The following is a 6,000-nucleotide window of genomic DNA, read 5'->3' as shown; positions in this document are numbered from 1 at the left end:
CTAAACTTCCGAATTCCACAAACGATGTCGAAACCTACCAAACCACGTCCGAATGACCTCAAATTTTGCACATAAGTTTGAAATGACACCACGAACCTACTCCAACTTCCAGAAAATCCAATTTGACCCGGATATCAAAATTTCCATTGCTAGCCAAAATCGCCAAAATTCTAACTTTCGCCAATTCAAGCCTAATTCTACTACAGACCTCCAAATCACATTCTGAACGTGACCTACGCTTCACCAACGCGAAGCTTTACTATCTAAACCCATCGCAAACGTGGCCAAACCCTCGCGAATGCATAGACCAAATAAATAGGGTTTCTAATTACCTCTCCTCTTCTTCGCGAACACATTATTCCTCTCATGTTCGCGACAGATCTACTCCTGAACCTTCGCGAACGCGTCCTCTCCTTCACGGACGCAAAGAGAATTTCGTCCTCGACCTCCAGATTCGCTTCGCGAACGCATAAGAGAAAACCAGCAATAGCCAAAAACCAGTAAATCAACTATCTCTCAAAGGCCATAAATGATCTGTTAACCACTCAAAACTGACCCGAGGCCCTCGAGACCTCAACACAGCATACCAACACATCCCATAACATCATACCAACTTAGTCGAACCTTCAAATCACTCAAAACAATATCAAAACACCAAATTACTCCAGATTTAAGCCTAAGAACTTCTAAACTTCCGAATTTCACAAACGATGCCGAAACCTACCAAACCACGTTCGAATGACCTCAAATTTTGCACACAAATCAGAAAATGACACCACAAATCTACTCCAACTTCCGAAAATCCAATCCGACCCTGATATCAAAATTTCCACTAGCGGCCAAAATCGCCAAAATTCTAACTTTCGCCAATTCAAGCCTAATTCTACCACGGACCTCCAAATCACATGTCATGACCCAAATTTCGTATAAGGTCGTGATGGCGCCCAACACCATTGTTAGGCAAGCCAATACTAATCAACTAGTAAATTCTCATTTGAATAACTAATACGTGATAACTTTCCATTATTTATTAAGAAATTTAGAGTATAAAATTTAAGCATAGCTAAATGGAAGTAATAAATATGAATTAAAATCATGAAATAAGCCAAAAATCATAAGTTTACCAATGTGTGTGCCAAGACCTGGTGTCACAAGTGTGTGGGCAATCTAGTAGAATATACAAAACTATACTATCCTACTATCTGGAAAAGAAATACACAAGAACATAAAGACAAAAGAGAGACTCCAGCTGCTGCGGAACGGCTCAGAAGGGCAGCTCACCGGAAAGTCTCAAGCTGAGGAGTCCAAATCTATGCACCGGGCTGATGGCCAGATGCACCTGCCTCAAAGCCTGTACATTCAAGGCAAGATTCCTAAAATTACGCCCGGGCCCATGTGGTCGGATTCAAAATTTTCGAAGGAAGTTGTTACACATACCCTAAGGAACATAGATATATGATTAATACTAAGTTTCATGGTGATTTTTGCGATAAAAATCTAATTCTTGCTAAACCCTAGGTTTTCCTCAAATTCCATGATTTTCACTAATCTTTACATGTTAATCTACCCAAAATCTAACTATTTAACTCACATATAGTAGGAATTACTTTCCTCAAAAAGCTTGGTGGAAAACACCTCTCAAGAAGCTCCAAAATCACCCAACAATGGAGTGAAATGTGTCAAAAATGACTAACTCCATATTAAATGAAGGCCACTGCCTTTAGCGATTTCTGCATCTACGATCTCGCTTCTACAGGCAAGTGTCCGCTTTTGCGGAAATGGGTTGGGCCAACTAGGGCCACTTATGCGGAAGGCCAACCGCTTCTGCAGAGAAGGGGCCGCATCTACGATTTTTGGGATGCCTACCCTTATCCGCATCTACGAGTCATGTCCCGCACCTTCGGGCTTGCATCTGCGACTGGCCAACCACAGGTGAAGTTATGACAGTAGCTGGAGCTTCAGCTCCTTCTCAAATTTTCAACTTAGCTCGAGCCTCGTTCGGGGCCCTCGGGGCCCGAACGTACCGACAAGTTTGAAATCATAAAAAGGACTCGCTCGATCCCTCGGAATGCCTAAAACAACATTAAAACTAAGAATCACACCCTAAAACCAATTGAATCAAACTTATGAACTTCAAGTTCTTCAATCTACCTCCAATGTGCCGAAGTATATTATACTACTCGGAATGATACCAAATTTTGCGTGCAAGTCTTAAATGGCATTACGGATCTATTCCCGATCTTAAAATTCTCTTTGGACCTCGATATCACCAAAACCCGCTCCAAACCAAAATTTAAAGAACTTCTAAAACATTCAAGAACTAATTTTTCACTATTAGGCGCCGAAATGCTTCCGGGTCATCCAAAACCCAATCCGGGCATACGCCCAAGTACGAAATCATCATACGAACCTATAAGAACCGTCAAATCTCAATTCCGAGGTCGTTTACTCAAAATGTTAATCGAAGTCAAACTTGGTCTTTTAAGCCAACCTTAAGGAATCAAGTGTTCCGATTTCAATCCAAACTCTTCCAAATCCCCAACTAATCATCCCCGCAAGTCATAAATCAGTAAAAGCAAGTATGGGAAGTCTTATTTAGGGGGATGAGGTTCTAGTATGCAAAACGACCAGTCGGGTCGTTACATTCTCTACCTTTTAAACAAATATGTGTCCTCGAATGCGTTTAGATTCATACCTAATGTGCTAAATAAGTGTGGATATCTGCTCTGCATGTCCTCCTCAGACTCCCAAGTCTTTTTCTCGATGGTTGGCTCCTCCACTGGACCTTTATCGCAGAAATCCTCTTGGATCTTAATTGACGATCCTATCTATCAACAATGGCAACCGGCTCCTCCTCATAACCCAAGCTCTCATCTTGCTGAATAGCACTAAAGTCTAACATATGAGACAAGTCGGCGTGATACCTCCGAAGCATAGACACGTGAGAAACTGGATGAACCCTTGATAGGCTGGGAGGTAAAGCAAGCTCATAAACAACCTCCCCAACTCGCCTCAACACCTCAAATGGGCCTATAAACCTTTGGCTCAACTTGCCCTTCTTCCCGAATCTCATAATACACTTCATCGGTGAGACTTTCAAGAGAACCTTCTCGCCGACCATGAATGATACATCACAAACCTTCTGATCCGTGTAACTCTTTTGTCTGGACTATGGTGTGTGAAGTCTATCTTGAATCATCTTTACCTTTTCCAAGGCATCCTTCACAAAATCAGTACCATATAACTTAGCCTCGCTAGGCTTAAACCACCCGATAGGGGAATGACATCGCCGACCATATAAAGTTTCAAATGGAGCCATCTCGATGCTGGATTGATAACTGTTGTTGTAAGCAAACTCAACCAAAGGCAAAGACCTAATCCCACTGTCCTCCAAAGCCAATCACACATGCCCTTAGCATGTCCTCTAATATCTGAACTGTCCACTCCGACTGTCCGTCGGTCTGAGGATGGAATGCTGTGCTGAGCTCCACACGGGTCCCCAACTCATTCTGAACAACTCTCCAGAAATGCAAAGTGAATTGGGAACCCCTATCTGATATGATGGAAACAGGCACACCGTGCAACCGACTATCTCCCGAATATAAATCTAGGCCAACCTCTCTAAAGTATATGTAGTCACAATTGGAATGAAGTGTGCCGACTTGGTCAACCTATCGGCAATGACCCAAACCGCATCAAACTTTCACAAAGTCTGCGGCAACCCAACTATGAAGTCCATAATAATGGGCTCCCATTTCCACTCAGGTATAGTCATCTGCTGAAGTAGGCCCCTTGGCCTATGGTGCTCATATTTGACTTGTTGGCAATTTAAGCACCTAGCTACATACTCCACTATGCCTTTCTTCATTCGCCGCCACCAATAATGCTGACTTAGGTCACGATACATCTTCATAGCACCTGGATGAATAGAATATCATGAACTGTGTGCCTCCTCAAGAATCTTCTCCCTCAAGCCATCGACATTAGGAACACATAGGCGACCCTGGAGTCGTAGAACACCATCCTCGCCAATAGAAACCTCCTTAGCACTACCCTGTAGTACCGTCTCTCTAAGGGATGAAAAATACGAATCATCAAACTGTCGGGCCTTGATCTATCCCAATAATGAAGACTGCGCAACAACACATGCAAGAACCCAGCTGGGCTCTGAAATATCCAACCTCACAAGTATGTTAGCCAAGGACTGGATGTCCAAAGCAAGTGGCCCGCTGAAATGAATGTCAAGCTACCCATACTCTCTAGCTTTCTGCTTAAGGCATACGCGACCACATTTGCCTTACCCGGATGATAAAGAATGGTGATGTCATAATACTTTAGTAACTCAATCTATCTACGCTGCCTCAAATTAAGATCCCTCTGCTTGAACAAATGTTATAAGCTACGATGATCAGTATAAACCTCACATGACACCCCATACAGATAATGCCTCCATATCTTAAGAGCATGAACAATCGTGGCTAACTCTAGATCGTGCACATGGTAATTCTTCTCATGAATCTTCAATTGACATGAAGCATACGGAACAATTTGCCCCTCCTGTATTAATACACAACCCAAATTAACACGTGAAACGTCACAATACACAGTATATATCCCCAAACCGGAAGGCAACACTAGGACTGGTGCTGTAGTCAAAGCTATCTTGAGATTCTGAAAGCTCGCCTCTCAATCGTCGGACTAATGGAAAAGAGCACCCTTCAGAGTCAATCTAGTCAAAGGTGCTGCAACAGATGAAAAGTCCTGCACAAACCGGCGATAATAACATGATAACCTCAGGAAACTCCTGATCTCAGTCATCGAAGTGGGATGTGGCCAACTCTGAACTGCCTCAATCTTCTTGGGATCCACCTTAATACCCTCCCCTGATACAACATGCCCCAAGAATGCAACAGACTCTAGCTAAAACTCACACTTGGAGAACTTAACATATAACTTCTACTCTCTCAATCTAAAGCACCACTCTCAAATGTTACTCATTCTCCCCCATGCTACGTGAGTAAATCAAGATGTCATCAATAAAGACGATAACGAAAGAATCAATATAAGTCCTGAACACCCGGTTCATCAAATCCATAAATGTCGCTGGGGCATTAGTCAAGCCGAAGGACATCACTAGAAACTCATAATGGCATATCTAGTACAGAAGGCAGTCTTCGGAACATCTGAGTCCCGAATCTTCAGTTGATGGTACCCCGATCTTAAGTTGATCTTAGAAAACAACCTAGCACCCTGAAAATGGTCTAACAAATTATTAATACGCGACAATGGGTACTTTTTCTTGATGGTAACTTTGTTTAATTGGCGGTAATCAATACACATCTACATAATTCCATCATTCTTCTTCATAAATAACACTGGTGCACCCCCAAGGTGACACACTCAGCTTGACAAACCCTTTTGCTAACAACTCTTCAAGTTTCTCTTTCAACTCCTTCAACTCTTTCGGATCCATACAGTACAATGTAATAGATATAGGTTGGGTATCTGGAACCAAATCAATGCAGAAATCAATATCACGATCTGGCGGCATGCCTGGAAGATCAGAAGGAAACACATCGGCGAACTCCCAAACTACTGGAGACTCTACAGTGGTGTGTCGAACATATACTAGATACACCAAACAACCCTTCTCGACCAGATATCGAGCCTTCAGAAAAGAGATAACCTGACTAGAAGTACTAACGGAGGAACCCTTCCACTCCAACCTCGACAACTCTGGCATCGCTAAAGTAACAGTCTTGGCATGACAATCAAGGATGGCATGATATGGAGATAATCAATTCATGCCCAAGATGATATCAAAGTTTATCATATCAAGTACTAGAAGGTCCGCTCTAGTATCGCGACCACAGAATGTAACCACACAGGACTGGTAGATTCTATCCATAACCACAGAGTTGCCCACATGAGTAGACACATAAATAGGGGTACCCAAGGACTCACAAGGAATATTAGGGGAAATGAGCAAACAGAGATGAC

This window comes from Nicotiana sylvestris, chromosome 9 (assembly GCF_000393655.2).
Source record: "Nicotiana sylvestris chromosome 9, ASM39365v2, whole genome shotgun sequence".
Taxonomy (NCBI): Eukaryota; Viridiplantae; Streptophyta; class Magnoliopsida; order Solanales; family Solanaceae; genus Nicotiana; species Nicotiana sylvestris.
The sequence above is the reverse complement of the archived record's forward strand: the minus strand, read 5'-3'. Positions refer to the sequence as shown.